The sequence below is a fragment of the Callithrix jacchus genome, chromosome 4, assembly GCF_049354715.1.
Source record: "Callithrix jacchus isolate 240 chromosome 4, calJac240_pri, whole genome shotgun sequence".
Taxonomy (NCBI): domain Eukaryota; kingdom Metazoa; phylum Chordata; class Mammalia; order Primates; family Cebidae; genus Callithrix; species Callithrix jacchus.
The window spans coordinates 145,741,691-145,758,238 of NC_133505.1; the positions used below are offsets into that span (position 1 = coordinate 145,741,691).

The following is a 16,548-nucleotide window of genomic DNA, read 5'->3' on the forward strand; positions in this document are numbered from 1 at the left end:
GACATTCTTCAGAGAAAAAAAAAAAAATCCTAACATTTGTATGGAACCACAAAAGACCCCAAATAGCCAAAGCAGTCCTAAACAAAAAGAACAAAGCTGGAGGTATTGCACTACCAGAACTCAAAATATACTATGAAGCTCTAGTAACCAAAACAGCATGATACAGGCATTAAAAAAAAACACATAGATGAATGGAACAGAAAGGAGAACCCAGAAATTAATCTACATATCTACAGCCAACTAATATATATATTTCTTGAGACAGAGTTTCACTCTTGTTTCCCAGGCTGGGTGCAATGGCATAATCTAGGCTCACTGCAACCTCTACCCTCACACCCCCACCAGGTTCAAGCGATTCTCCTGTCTCAGCCTCCTGATTAGAGAGGATTACAGGCATCCACCAAACACCTGGCTAATTTTTGTATTTTTAGTAGAGATGGAGTTTCACCAAGTTAGCCTGCCTAAACCTCCTGAAGTGCTGGGTTTAGAGGCATGAGCCACTGCCCTCAGCCTACAGCCAAGTGATTTTTGACAAAGGTACCCGGAACACTCATTGAGGAAAGGACAGCCTCTTCAATAAACAGTGCTGGGAAAACTGGATATCCATATGAATTATATATTATATGAATGAAATTAGATGCCTACCTCTCACCCTATATAAAAATCAACTCAAAATGGACAAATACCTAAATATAATCCAAAATAATAAAACTACTAGAAGAAAACATATAGGAAATGCTTCAGTACATCAGTGTGGGCAAATATTTTATAAAAAAGATCTCAAAAGCAGAGGCAACAAAAGCAAAAATAAACAAATGGGATTGTATCAAACTTCTGCATAGCAAAGAATGCAATCAACAGAGTAAAAGACAAACTATAGAAAGGGAGAAAGTATCTGAACACTAACCATCCAACAGGAGATTAATACCTAAAATATATAAGAAGCTGAAATATCTCAAAAGCAAAAAAAAAAAAAATCTGATTTAAAAATGGGCAAATGATCTCAAAAGACATTTCTCAAAGGAAGTCAGACACACAGTCAACAAATACATGAAAAAATGCTCACCACTACTAATCATCAGGGAAATGCAAATCAAAACCACAATAAGATACCATCTCACCCCAAGTAGGTTGGCTATTATCAAAACAAAACAAAACAAAACAAAAACAAATGCTGGCAAGGATGCAGAAAAAAGGGAACTCATTCTGTTGGTGGGAATGCAAACTAGTTGAAGAACACTATGAGGTCCCTCAAAAAGCTATGAAAAGAACTACCGTATGCTCCAGCAATCCTACTACTGAGAATTTATCCAAAGGAAAGGAAATCATTATGTCAGAGAGGCACCGCACGCCCATGTTTACTGTGGCACTATTCACAAGAGCCAAGATATGAAATTAACCCAGGTGTCCAACAATAGATGAATGGACAAAGAAAATGTGCTATATAATACACACCATGGAATACTATTCAGCCATAAAAAAGAATGAAATACTGTCATTCATAGCAACATGGATGGAACTGGAGGACATTATGTTAGGTGAAATAAAAGCCAGTAACAGAAAGTTAAACTCATATATGGAAGTTTAAAAAAAAAAGTTGATCTCATAGAAGTAAAAAGGAAAACAGAGTATACCAGAGGCTAGGAAGGGTAGACCGAAGGGAGGAATAAGGTCTACCACTCTAGGATGATGACAGTTAATAATATATAGTTTCACATAGCTAGAAGGAGGATATTGAATGTTCCTAACACAAAGAAATGATAAATGTTTGAGATGATGGATATGCTAATTACCCTGATTTTATCACTATAGATTATCATTAGGGGTGTTCAATCTTTTGGCTTCTCTGGGCCACACTGGAAGAAGAACTGTCTTGGGCCACATATAAAATACACTAAAGATAATAACAGCTGATGAGATTTAAAAACATCTCATGATGTTTTAAAAAAGTTTACAAATTTGTATTGGGCTGCAGGCTGGACAAGCTCACATTACATATTCGAAACATCACTATGCATCCCAGAATATGTACAATTATTGACCAATTCTTTTTTTTTTTTTTTTTTGAGACAGAGTTTCGCTCTTGTTACCCAGACTGGAGTGCAATGGCGCGATCTCGGCTCACCGCAACCTCCGCCTCCTGGGTTCAGGCAATTCCCTGCCTCAGCCTCCTGAGTAGCTGGGATTACAGGCACGTGCCACTATGCCCAGCTAAGTTTTTGTATTTTTAGTAGAGACGGGGTTTCACCATGTTGACCAGGATGGTCTCGATCTCTTGACCTCGTGATCCACCCGTCTCGGCCTCCCAAAGTGCTGGGATTACAGGTGTGAGCCACCGCGCCCGGACTGAACAATTCTTTTAAATAAAATTCTAAAAAGGTTATTACATAGACAGGTTAACTTTTTAATCCCAAGGTATCCTATTAGCTATGCAATATAAATCTGAAAGCAACTTTTAATAAAGCTACCACACTGGTAAACTTAACACTTCCTTTCATATATTCTAATTTTTTCTACATGTATACAAACACGCAAGCACACATAATACATAAATCTTACACAAGTAGGGTCATTGTACATGATTTTTTCATATATTACTCAAAGATCTTTCCATATCCACATTGTTAAATATAGTAAGAAGTTCTTCAAAGGTTTAGCTTGTTTGAGTTTCCCCATTCTTTGTTTCCTGCTTTCAAGGCCAGAATTTCTTACTCTGTGTCTCCCTGCCCCTCATCTCAGTAAGCAACTTCCCCTCCAGTCTGCATCTATAGGACCCACATTCCACTCACTCTGCAAATCACCCCTCCTGCTGCGACAGTTCCTCCCTCCAAAACTGTCCTTCCTGCCAGTATAACCCCCACCCTGCACCCTTCAAATTAGCCATTGTGTGGTCCAGTTCCAGCCAATGGAAATAAGACACAGTAGTGGAAACCCACTTCATTGGGAATACAAACCTCTGCTTTCCTTTGTCCATGGTACTCTCACCACTGCTCCATCCACAAGATACACTCTTCTATAGAAGTAAATTCGCCTTGCTGAAAAGATTTATGTTCAAGTGCTATTTCTTTTGTAGCACTGAAAATTTGTTTCTAACACACATACATCTCATTTTTTAAATAAAACATTTTGTAGTGTAGACGGATGTGTCTATCACAAATTAACCAATCCCCTACTGATGGTTTTTTCCAGTGTTCTATTACAAATAATATCATAAACATTTTTGTGCACGTCTTTGTACACTTGTACAACTATAGAACAAATCTCTAGAAATGGAATATGCTTTAAATATATAATATAGCCCACCAGGTATGATGGCTCACACCTGTAATCCTAATATTTTGAGAGGCTGAGGCAGGAGGATTGCTTGTGGCCACCATTTCAAGATCAGCCAGGGCAATGTGGTGAGACCTTGTTTCTACAATACATACACACACAGGCATACATATACACACATACCTGTGTGTGTGTGTGTGTGTGTGTGTGTGTGTGTGTGTGTGTGTGTGTGTTGGGTGTGATGGCATATCTGTAGTGCTAGCTACTGGGGAAGCTGAGGTGGGCATATCACTTGAGCCCAGGAGCTCAGTCTGGGCAACAGAATGAAACCCTGTCATTTTTTTTTTTTAGGTGTGTGTTTGTGTGTGTGTGTGTGTGTGTATGTAAGTAAATAACAGTGAGGTACTAAAAACTATGAGTGACAATTATATCTTAAATCATGGTCTGAGAAGAGAGGGAAGTTAATGTTTTCCTTAACTTTACTGGCTTTACCAAGGAATATCAGCCTAGAGAAGTCAGTACTGACTTCTTTTCTAAATGTTTCATTCCACAATATTTACCAAAAAGCCAGTAACTTCTAGGAAAAAAGATAGACTGTAGTTCATATAATACCTGTACAGATCAACACAGATAAAAATCATGGTTTATGCCATTCATATAGCACTTGAGCAAGAACTCAACTTTATTGTGCCTCAGTTTCCTCATATGTTAACTGAGGAAAAAAATATAATACATTATCTCATTCAGTTGCTGTGAGCATTCAATGAAAACTGTATTCAATAAAACACTTCAACAAGTATCTGGTCCAGAAATATTATTACTTTCCATTTACTTCCCTGATCATAGTGAACTTTATATAGTCAGAAACTTCAAAGACTATGTCATTCTTGAAAACCACATTTTATTGAGAGCCAAGAGTTAATGCCTGTAAGCACTAAGATGAGTGTTATAATTTCTGATGGAAAGCCTTCTAAAATAATAGGATGCTCTCATGTCTTCCTAAGTATTTGCAACCTCTGATTTAAGATGACACTTTGAGCCGAGGATTTTACTTGCTCTCCTTTCAGGACTCTCATTAAAATGACAGTAAGGGAATAACCCACAACAATAAAGGGGAAATCAGCTGACAGAAAATTTCAATAAACTCTTGCAATTAGAAAACAGAATAATGACTAATGAAGTAAGGTGGAAGAAATGAGTGCCAAGAATACTCATGGAGAAAAACCAATATGCCCAACAAAATCCAGACTCACCCAGAAATGCTAGTTATGATTAGGGATGGAACTGGGACAGAGAATGAAGATCCGCATCTCTGCTGCTGCTCACAGATACTAACAACCAGACCCTACCCTCCAAACAAAAGCAAACAAACAAACGAGCACTGGGAAAGGTATCTAAAAGAATGAAATACTAGAGAAAAACTAGGACAGCTGGTATAGACACCTGCTGTTGCCCCTGTTAAGTCTTTCCAAAATTTATCAATCCCAATTAAGAATCAGCACCCACGCAGCCCACCTAAAGACTGCCTTTTAAGAAGCTATTTCCCAACCCATCGAAAAAAGATAAGCTACACCCAAGTACACAGAACTTAAGTCAGTTTTTCTATTGCCTCATCTTTAAATATGAACAGCTTACCAAAGATCAATAAGCACCTAGGGAAAGCCTATAAAGTTAAAATGGACTGCCAAATTTTCAAACAGAAAACACACACACACACGGAAAGAACCTTAATACTCTAGCGTGTATTAAGATTTTAGAAAATACTCCATTCGTAAAAGGAGAATGAGATATACATTAAAAGAACAATCAGAGAACAAGATATCTTGAAATATACAAAGCTCGATAGAAGTATTAAACGATAAAAATGAGAAAAACGTCTCCAGAAGTAGGAAGATTAAAGGTAAATTAGAAAAAATACAAAAAAAAGTCATCTAGAAGGACCAAATTTTAATTAAAATAAGGTCTACAAAGAATACAGAGAGAACAGACGAGTAAATAATTAAAGTAAGAGGTTTTGCCCAAGGCTAAAGGACACATTTTCAGATTGTAAAGCTCCATTGAGTGTTCAACCCAATGGGAAAAAAATTCCTAAACACATTACTGTGAACTTCAGAACAGCAAGGAGAAAACAAAGATCCTAAAAGGATCCAGAATAGCAGTGAGAGAAAGGAATTTCAACAGACTTAGTAATAACACTGAATATTAGAAAACAATAAAGCAATATCCAGAATGTTCAAAGAAAAAATAGTTTTCAACCTAGAATTCTATATCCAAACTATCATCAAGATCATGGAAAGAAAGGACACTTACAACCAGCCAGAAATTTTTAAAAGTTTATCTCCTATGAACCTGTTCTTGGAAAAATATTGAAGGATGTCATTCAGCAAAATGTGAAGATGGAGCATCCAGGAAAAAGTAGAGACACGCCAAGAAAGCAAAGGAATAAAGTTGCAGTATGTCAGCTATGCAACGGTCTACAGAGCAGCTAGTCCAGATCAAAGGACAATGCCAGAAGTCTCCAGGAGGAATCTTTCATGAAAAAGAAAGAACTCAACGACTATTAAGGCAAACACTGAGGAAAGAAGGAAAGTCCGTTAAGAAACCCCAGAGGAAAAGCTGTAATCATAGTACAATACTGAATACTTGGCTCTGCTGTGAAAATATTTACATAGTCAGCACATGAATTTTATTGGTTCATTTTCAACTTTTAGATTCAACCTGAAGTCAAAACATATTACACAATTAATTATGGTTACAGATTATAAATGTTATTAATATTAAATATGTGAAAGTACTGCTAAGAAACCAAGAGGGCGAAATATAAGAAAGGTGAAAGGAAAATGCATTGGGTCACATTCTCAACTTAGAAAAGTGTTAACAGGATGAGAAGTAAGGAAAGTTTCCGAACACAGAAACTGACATGAAATTTGAGGGAATACAGAGAAGTAACTTGAATGAAATCTTCATTTATTGTTTATATTTGGATAATGTCTATAACCTAGATAACTTGAGGTTTTAAGAGATATGGAAGTAATTACTGAAGAAAGAGTTTAATAACTTTGAAGTGCTTTTTGCCAGAAACAACATTAAGTAATACAGGAAAGGGGACGGTAGAGGACATTGCTACTTTTTATTGTAAGTTCTTGTGACCTGTTTGATTTTTTTAAAACCATGAGCAGAAATTATTTTTATGAAAACCATTTTTACTTTAAGTTCCAGGATACACGTGCAGAACATGCAGGTTTGTCACATAGGTTATATGTGTGCCATGGTGGCTTGCTGCCCCTGTTGACCCGTCCTCTAAGTTCCCTCCCCTCACCCCGGAATCCCCAACGGGCCCTGGTATGTACTGTTCCCCTCCCTGTGTCCAGTGTTCTCAGGGTTAAACTCCCACTTACCAGTGAGAATAAAAGCATATATATTTTTGACAATGCAAATTTTGGAAACATATTAGTACACTGATCTATACCGCAATTATGTATTCAGGGCCTTTAAAAAAAGCAGAATGTTTCTCTTTCACATAATTAAATAACATTATTAACAGAGTTTTTCTTTTGTTCTTTGTAATAATCTGTGACTTTTTTCTTGTTGCCAAACTATCATTTTTTGCTCTATCAGCAGTCTCTAGTTGTTGCCCTTTTGCCTTGTACGCCATAGGCTTAGAAACAGAAATAAGTTTTTAATACTATAAAACAAGAATAGTTCTTTTATAAAGACCCAAAGAACTCTCCAAGGAGCAAATTACATAAGCATCTATGTTTACTTCCAAATATACAATTATTGGGGGAGGTCAACATTCATCGAGCATACACAATGCTAAACACTCAAGGTATTCCCATCTAATTCTTAAAAATAATGGAGTAGAATTGGTATTATCATTTTACAGAGGGAAAAAGAGAAAAGTAACTCACCTATGGCCAGAGGGCCCAATGGAGGGCAGTTGTAATTCAAATGTATGCCTTTCTTTTTCCAAACGTGACATGCTGTACCTGGTCTTTCTGCCAGGATAACGTCGGCTTCCTCAGGGGGAGTACCCTCAGAAAGTCCTGAAGCATGTTTTTATTTTCCACAGTGCCTAGCACATAGTGACAGCAAGAGTAGTTAAGTGCATAGGGAGGCTCTCTAGTCCTACGCTCATAATGAGGCTTTAGGGAATGCTAAGAACAATAAAGGTACAAGGAAGTTACTTCTTATTCCAGGTGAGAAAAGACCAAAGTCAAGTAGACACCCAATTACATGTATGCACCTGAATCCATGAGCTGAATCACCAAACAAAAAACCTCAAAAGACACAATGATGAATGCATTGGAACTATACATATTACTGAGATAAGCTGTATATCGTCGCCAAAATGAAATTTTATAAATGACTTTAATATAAAATGTAATCAAAATTAGGATCTTCCCTATTCAGTTATTAACAGATTAAAAATGAGAAGCTGATTTCACTGCTTTCATTTTTGTAAAAATTCTTCAGTGTAAATGGAACTGGGTCAGTGGGCATGCTACATTGTTTGGAGGCTTCAAAGGCTAGTTTGACCTACCTATAAATGTACAACACTGGCTAGCCAGTCACTATAACTTCTATTGTTCTAACTTGTTAGACTAGGCCCCATGATTCTGACTCACTAGCTTAAGTAACATGGGAATTGTTGTAATGAAGATTCACATCTACAATAAAGGAGAAAACAATTATAGCAAGAACCTATCATTAGGAGTGTTTATACTTGTTATTCTACTTAATGCTCAGAACAATCCTCTAATGCCGGCTAGCATTATTCCCAGTTCATAGGAAAGAAAACTGAGGCTAGTGAGTGGCAGAGTTAGGGTTCAATGCCAGGGTAGTCTGAAGACTCCCTGTTCCCACATGCCTCCAAGACGTAGCTACACAGAACTTCAACCATGGCTTGCTTATGGAGTAGTAGTTTCAAAATGAATTCTGAACACCACCAGTTCAGTTAAAGGTTCTGCAGTCAAGTAAGTTGAGGTATATAACAGCCTCTCTGGAGAGTTCAGAATGTATTTTTAGCCCATAAGAGGTAATAAAAAAAAAATATCCTACCATCTAGAAACAAACCTCCTTGTGGTTTAATACCTACAAAAATGCTTTGGAGCCAGTGGTCCATGTATCAGATGCTCTACATAAAACACTCTGGGGGGCCGGGCGCGGTGGCTCAAGCCTGTAATCCCAGCACTTTGGGAGACCGCGGCGGGTGGATCACGAGGTCAAGAGATCGAGACCATCGGGGTCAACATGGTGAAACCCCGTCTCTACTAAAAATACAAAAAATTAGCTGGGCATGGTGGCACGTGCCTATAATCCCAGCTACTCAGGAGGCTGAGGCAGGAGAATTGCCTGAACCCAGGAGGCGGAGGTTGCAGTGAGCCGAGATCGCGCCATTGCACTCCAGCCTGGGTAACGAACGAAACTCCGTCTAAAAAAAAAAAAAACACTTTGGAATTCAATGTTGTAGGCTCTAGAGCAGTGATTCTTAGTACTTCTGGCTGCAGGATCCCTTATACATGCTTTAAAAAACTACTGAGAACCCCTTTAAGTTTTTGTTTTTGTGTTATATTTATTAATATTACCATATGAGATTTAAAATGGGAAATAAAAAACGTATCCATAAATTCATGTGAAATAATCCTATCACATATAACATAGTTTTATACAAACAACTGTTTTCCAAAAATTAAAAGAAAATCAACTAAGAAGAATGTATTATTTCACAAATATGCTAATTTCCTTAATTAATGTCTAGCTTAGTTAAGGTTCTCTTATCTGCCTTTGTATTCAATTTATTGTGATATGCTGCTCGTTTAAAATATAGAGGAAAACTCACACTTCACACAGATTTATGCTGGAAAAGGAGTCTTTAGACAGCTTTTTAGGTCATTTTGATAATTATTCTTTAATACTACATCAAAATTCAACAAGTGGCAGTTACTTAAAGGTTAGCTTCAATATAAAATCTGAAACCACATTAAAAAACGTTTCTAAATGTGACATATTTTGCTTATAAAATATTTTAAATATCACATTTCTTAATATCACCACTGATCTCACCAGAAAAGTCATTAAGTATTGGGAAGTATCTGTACATGGTAGCAGATACTTGTTCTTTAAAATTATAATTTTCATTGGAAAGCTTGAATTTTATCATTAGCAACAAAGAGCATCAGCTGTTTACCTTCAATTGCAGGCCCACTTCCTTCATATCAAGAAACTATCTGCCCAATACCTAAGTCAGCTATTCTTTCAAGAAAAATGATGTTCATGAAAAAAGTGGTTACTTTAGCTCTCAACACAAACAATAATATAAGTACCTCTCAAGATAGGCATTATGGAACCAAAGTGTTTTATGCACACTTAGCATTTTATGACACAAAGTATTAAAAAGATGTATGCTTAGGGTCAAGTTTTAACAAAATTAGTAATTTTTATTGCTATTCAAAGGGCACTCAAGTGAAACTGCTTGGCAGTCCAGTATACAATACTAGCACAGTCTGGTACTACTTCCACAAATTCTGTCATGTTCTTGAACCACTTGCACCATTATGTATTTAGTATTTTTTCTTTAAATGAGATGCTTTAGATTAATACACTTATTCTAAAAGAAACTTTGTATGATGTATAAATGGAAAATTCTACTTCACTTGAAATAGAGATAAAAAAATAATATATTCAATGAAAACAAAACTGTAATTTCAGCCAAATACTACTGTCTGCTATATGTGCTTACAGCCACTCACAGCCTACCTGTCTGTTATTAAAAGAAGAGAGCAAATAATATGAGAACAGTGTTTAAAAAAAAAATCTACTAGCTCCAAGCTGAAACTTTTTCCATAAATAATCATATGTGAAAAAAAACAAAAAAGAGCACAGCTTCTTCCCTATGTGCATTCACGTCTTGTTGGGTACATATCTCACACTTGGGGAACAAAACATAAGGCTGCTCTACTGCCTCTCCTTGATTTAAGTACATAGCCATATCTGCAGTCTTTCATGTATTCTCAATATTGTACAGAATGTGCTAACACTGAGGGGCAGACTGGTTAATATACTTAGTAGGATTATAAAACCATCTCATCAAAATCTTCTCCTCTTAAGTACTATTATACAATGTTGAAAATATATACCTGGCCCTGGGACCAAAACAAAATTTTAACACACAACTCTTTTTCTCAAGAACTTTCTGTTCTAGCTGCAAAAAACACACAATCTATGATATAAAGCTGTAATTTTTTTTTTTTTTTTGAGATGGGTCTCACTCTCTCCCAGATCTGTTTTCCAGGCTGGAGTGCAGTGGGCATGATCTTGGCTCACTGCATCCTCAACCTCCTGGGTTCAAGCAATCTTCCTGCCTTAGCCTCCTGAGGAGCTAGCAGGCATGGGCCACTGTACCCAGCCAATTTTTTTTTTTTTTGGTAGAGAGAGGAGTCTATGTTGCTGAGACTGGTCTCAAATTCCTGGGCTCAAGTGATCCTCCTGCCTCAGCTTCCCAAAGTGCTGGAATTACAGGCATGGGCCACTGTACCCAGCAAGGCTGTAATTTTAAGCATCAAAATAGTTGGGAATCTGACCATAAGTTTTGCCATTACATAAAACTGAATTTTAATTCTAACTCATGTTGTACATGTAGCCTCTCTGGAGCGCCAGGTTTCTCAGTTGAAAAACTGAAATAACACCTATCTCTAAATGTAAAGTTAAATATATGTCAAATAGCTCGATGCCTGGCCAATTGTAGGTGCTATATAATTAGCACTTGGCCACTATAAGAATTAAAGAGACAGGTTACTGTGGGTTAGGATTTTTTTTTTTAATAAGTACCTAATCTCTAGACCTTAAAGAATGGGCAGGTTTTTGATCAGTTAAAGCAAAAGAGGCCATCCAATTCAGGGTGTCAACTGGGCAATGCAAGGACTATAGTGGTGGCTAAGTGGTACGCTGGAGCTAGATGGTGAAGGCTGTAAATGCCACATTCATTTTCAGTGAACATTACTAAAGAGTATCATATAATTTTTAATTCACTAATCTACTCTTTAGCAATTACAGAAAAGCTTGTTAAGATTTAGGAGGCTACTATAGTAGTTTATCAACAAGGCATTCAGAGCTGGGATAAGAGTAACACTAAGAACAAAAAAGAATGATTGGCTAAGACCTTTCAAAGAGAAACTGGAAAACTTTGTAAGTTGGATAAATGGAAAGGATGAGTCAAAGTGAACTCCAAACAAGACAGTAGGAAGACAATCAGGCTTTTAAAGACAATATTTCAGCACCATGATGAACAAGAAGAGACAATATCCACCAAGAAGTGATTCATTGCCAATTGCAAGGAAAGTGATATAACAGAGTAAGACCTAAGAAAAGGTCACTGGATTTGGTGATTAGAATTAAAATGAACTTTAAGAATATCTTTTTTTTAAAAAAAGGTGGGGGATATAAAAGTTAAATTACACCAAGCACAGTGGTTCACACCTAAAATCCCAGTAATTTGGGAGGCCAAGGCAGGCAGATTGCTTTTAAGCGGAGGAGTGCGAGGCCAGCCTGGCCAACACGGCGAAACCCTGTCTCTAATAAAAATACCAAAAGAAGGCTGGGTATGGTGGTACACACCTGTAGTCCCAGCTACTCAGGAGGCTGAAGTGGGAGGATCACTTGAGCCCAGGGGATAGAGCTGCAGTGAGCCAAGATCGTGTGCCACTGCACTCCAGCTTGCATGACAGAGCAAGACCCTATCTCAAAAAATAAATAAGCAAATAAAAATAAAAGTTAGATTACTAGTGCTTAAAGAGAATAGGCCAGGGTACAGGCAGTAGAGAAGAAATCAGATCATTTGTTATTTGGCAGTAAAAGGAAAAAGAAAATAGGAAGGCAGCTAGATGGGTGTGCAAGGTCAAATGAGTAACACCAGAAGCAAAAAGGAAAAACCATGATGCAATACATTTACTAACTATGACATTCCCTTTTTGCCATTTGTTAGGTGCTAGTGAGAAACACTAAGTTTGGATCCACTCCAGAATCAAATCTTAGAGGGAAATGTACTTAGGGAAGTAAAAGATTTCTCTCTCTCAGGGTTCTAAATTGTGGATGGTAAACAGAAAATCTAACCATAAGCTCCCTTCTGCCAGCCATTAAATCTTCGGTGTTCTGAATGAAGGCAGAGAATACAGTGGGCCATTAGCTTTCAAAGGTTTAAGAACTGCAGTTTCTACTATTCCTATGAGATAATGACAAGTAGTACCATCTGTAATTCTGATGTGGCATGTCTCAGTGCCTGTGCTAGGGAATGTGTGAAATCCTGTGAGTGCCAACCCAGCACCCTCATCTCTAAATTGACTGTGGGCCTCCACTTGCAGCCAGGCATACTGGAACTCTGCAGAAGTTGTGCTTTGTTAAATTTTATGAAAAAAAAAAAAAAAAAAAAAAAAAAAAGCATATGCTATAGGGCCAAGGCATCCAGATTCTACTATAATTTATTTTTTTTTAGTTGCCAATAAATTCCCAGTTTTTAAAAATTTTCTTACAATTACTCTGCTATATATTTAAAAAGTGGGGTAGATAAGGGAAAAAGATCCTGAAAGGGAGGAAGGGGAAAGCAGCAATGTCTTGTCAGCAGAACAGCAAAGTCAGAGCTCAGAGAATTCTGTGCTATTGTTCCTGTTCTTACCACCTCCTTCTCTTCTCATGCCCAGAATGTTGATTGAGGTGGGGAGAGAGTACTCATAATGCTAGGCAGTGGAACATCCAAGGCTTCAAGCTTCACTACCCCCACTTTTCACTTCCCTGAGTGAGGAGCCCAGAACTGCCTTAAGTCATCATCCCAATCACATCTATGAATGCACAGCGAAGCAGGGCTAAGCAAACAGCTTGCCCTAAAAAGTTGCCTATGTTTTCTAAACATCTATTATGTGTTTTTGCTGTTCTGTATGTAGTGAAAAGAAAGAAATCTGAGTTTTATTCACAATTCGCTTATAATATTGCTGGGATATAGATATACTAGAGAAGCAGCCAAGCAATGGCATAAACGTGCCAAGCAATAGCATAAATGAGCAAAAATCAATATGGTGCAAATCATATATAAAAGGATAGGCAGGAAGGAAATCAATCTCAGTGAGAGTGAAGTTGTTCAAATGAATTTCCAAAACCTGCAAAAGTCAATTAAGCCATGTTTTGAAAAGGGGGGAGGAATAAGCATGGAAGTAAGGAGAGAATCCTGCAGATGAAGGAATTAACATGATGAAAAAGAACAGATAAAGAACAAGTAAGCTGTGTGAGAAACAGAAAAACAGATTTGCTGGGATGCAACACAAAGTCCCTATTAGGAGAAGAATCAGCAACAAGCCAGTGACATGTGTGGGTTGGAGAAGCTTTTAAGGCTGGTTAGGTATGACCACTCAGATTTGAAATGCTCTCTGTATCACCAGCGTTAACTAAATTAAATGAGAAACTCCACTGACCTGTTTTCTTATTTAAATAAGATGTCTTTCTACCACTACTTGCTCACTGTCAAGTTCAACAATGGAAAATTATGCCTCTGCATGGCAGAGAAACTCATGAGTTTACTACTAAAGTCCATGATACCACTAAAAAAAAATTAAATAAAATAAAAAAGAGAACAGCCTTGATCTACCAATTCCTTAGAGTTATTAGCATGCAGCCGGGCATGGTGGCTCATGCCTGTAACTCAGCCCCTTCGGAGGTCGACACAGGCGGATCACCTGATGTTGAGAGTTTGAGACCAGCCTGACCAACATGGAGAAACCCTGTCTCTATTAAAAACAGAAAATTAGCCAGGCATAGTGGTCCATGTCTGTAATCCCAGCTACTCCGTAGGCTGAGGTAGGAGAATAGCTTGAACCAGGGAGGCAAGGTTGCCGTGAGCCTGCGATGAGCCGAGATCATGCCGCTGCACTCCAGCCTGGGCAACAAGAGCAAAACTCCATCTCAAAAAAAAAGTTATTTTATATAATATATATTATATATAGCATGCATGGTCAATGTATTTGACTAATGTCACCTGACCAACTTTAAAAGTATTAACGAGAATATTCAGTCTAATTTAAAGCACTAGGCAATCCGGTCTCAGAGTTTCTCTACTATTCAAAAAAACTCATTAATTTATCATTTGGAATTTTTTAACTGGTAATGATAAAATGAAGAGGCTAGGCTAGGATCCATCAATGTACTGATGAGGAATGATGTCCTAAACCACCAACTAACCAGTTTAATAGGTTTTGAGTGAGTACCTAACATGAACAAAGTGCTAATCAGGGAAACAAACAAGGCCAAGTTAAAACTTGCCCTCAAGTTGTTTGCCACCTGTCAAAGGAAACACATACACAGGAAGAATAACAAAGTACAGATTGTATAGAAGTGCAAACATACAGAACACTGTTGGAAGACTACAGGAGGGGTTATCTGGTTGGGATGATCAGAAAAAAGTTCAAGTAAGATGTCAAACTAAAAAACAAAAAAACACAAGGTATTTTATGTGAAAGTTTAAAAATTATTTCAAAGACCTTTCTAATTCCATGAAAGATGATACAACATTCTAGAGATATAACTTGATGATTCAGATTTAGATAAGTAAGCCTGTGATAAAAATTAGAAAGGAAACCAAAGGACTGTAAAATAAATTAGTCTGTAAATATCTTAATATAGAAAAGAATTCATCATAGGAAGGATTAGCTCTGGATCCCAAGAATAAAATACAGTAAGTTTAATAAAACCTGAGCAATAATGTAGAGACTGTAAAACAAAATTCTACTGGGAATCGGTCAAAGTCTGAATATAAACGTTTTTGAAGGTGTAATACACAAGCTTCTCAGAAAGTAATCTGACTTTCACTCTTAAGCCTCCATGAAAGAGTATAGTAGTTAAAAGCAGGACTACTTAAGTCCCAGCTCTACCACTTTCTAGCTATGTAATCTTAGAAAAGTTACTTATCTTGTATCATTTTAAAAATAGGAATAATAAACTGTATCCACTGTATCAGCCACAAACAATGCTGATACAGTAGGCACTACATCAGCATTAATTATAACTATCATTTGAATTGGCTGGCAATGTATATTAAGGTTAGAGATAAGCAAACATATTTTTGGGAGAAAAAAGATAAACCATGTTCAATCATTCAACAAATATTCACTACTGACAGTGTGCCAGGAACACAGTCATGAACCAGCAGGTACAGTGACCCCCGCTAGATTCTTGGAGCTTAGGAGATTCGGTTTTCCAGTAGGACAGGAACCATGTCTTCACTCATCTCTGAATATCCAGTGCCCTTCATGCATACCCTGTGGCACAGCAGGTGTTTAATGGTGTTTGTTGAATTAATTAAAGGTGTAATTAGAGGACAGTAAATTGAAAACAAATTCTGACTATATGGAGAACAGGAATTCAATGGGACCATCCCCTGAACAAATGGTACAGCAATGCCACAGGATAACTAAATCTCAAGGAATCTGTCTATAACCCGTCAAGAATCTATTAATTCTTGAGTATCATAAGAATATACATTTTCCTATTAATGAAATAGAGATAACAATACCTGGCACACTCATTACCAGGATTAAATGAGATCCTGTGTTAAATGCAAATCACGAAGCTGCAATGAGATGCTGATGTCAAGAGGTAGGCTAGATTCTTCAGTTCCTAGGCTCACTCTTCAGCTACATACAATTACTATGTGTCCAGGTGTTTAGGGGTTGCATCTACAAATAGCTAAAACCTCTTACATTAAATGTGCAAATGTGTTTTGGGTTTAAAATGTAAGGTGCCTTTGGGTTTAACATGCAAGATTCAAGTCTTTAGAGGCTGGCCTAATTTCAGGTGAAGAGATATTGTATTTCCACACCCACAAGTCCTTCCTAACAGTTTCAAGAAAAGTTTCAGAAAACTCCTGAGGTCTGAAGTGAAAACAGAAACCTAAATCTCTGGGACAATTTTAGAGTTAATTTAGTATTAACTCTGAAAGGACATTTCAAATATAAAGAAGTTAAAGCTGGACGTGGTGGTTCACACCTGTAATCCTCACTTGAGTCCAGGAGTTTAACAGCTAAAAAATACAGAAATTAGCTGGGCATGGTGGCATGTGCCTATAGTCCTAGCTACTTGGGAAGCTGAGGTGGGAGTATCCCTTGAGCCTGGGAGGTCGAGGCTGCAGTGAGCCATAATCATGCCATGCCACTGCACTCCAGCCTGGGTGACAGAGTAAGACCCCCTCTCAATTAAAAAAAAAAAAATGTTAAGCTTGCACTCCTCATTTTTAGT

The 16,548-nt window shown here is 37.4% G+C and overlaps 1 protein-coding gene across 34 annotated transcripts in view; it reads right to left on the minus strand.

The window, feature by feature from the left end:
* Nucleotides 1-16,548, minus strand: part of REPS1 (RALBP1 associated Eps domain containing 1) — a 77,563-nt gene that overhangs the window by 47,910 nt on the left and 13,105 nt on the right. Inside the window, exon 1 of one of the 34 annotated variants that reach the window (XR_013534575.1) lies at nucleotides 7,185-7,296. The exons of the other annotated variants lie outside the window; for them this stretch is intronic. The gene's annotated coding sequence lies outside the window, so the exon portion shown is untranslated. Of the gene's footprint in view, nucleotides 1-7,184; nucleotides 7,297-16,548 lie in introns of those variants that run through there. 34 annotated transcript variants of the gene reach the window in all.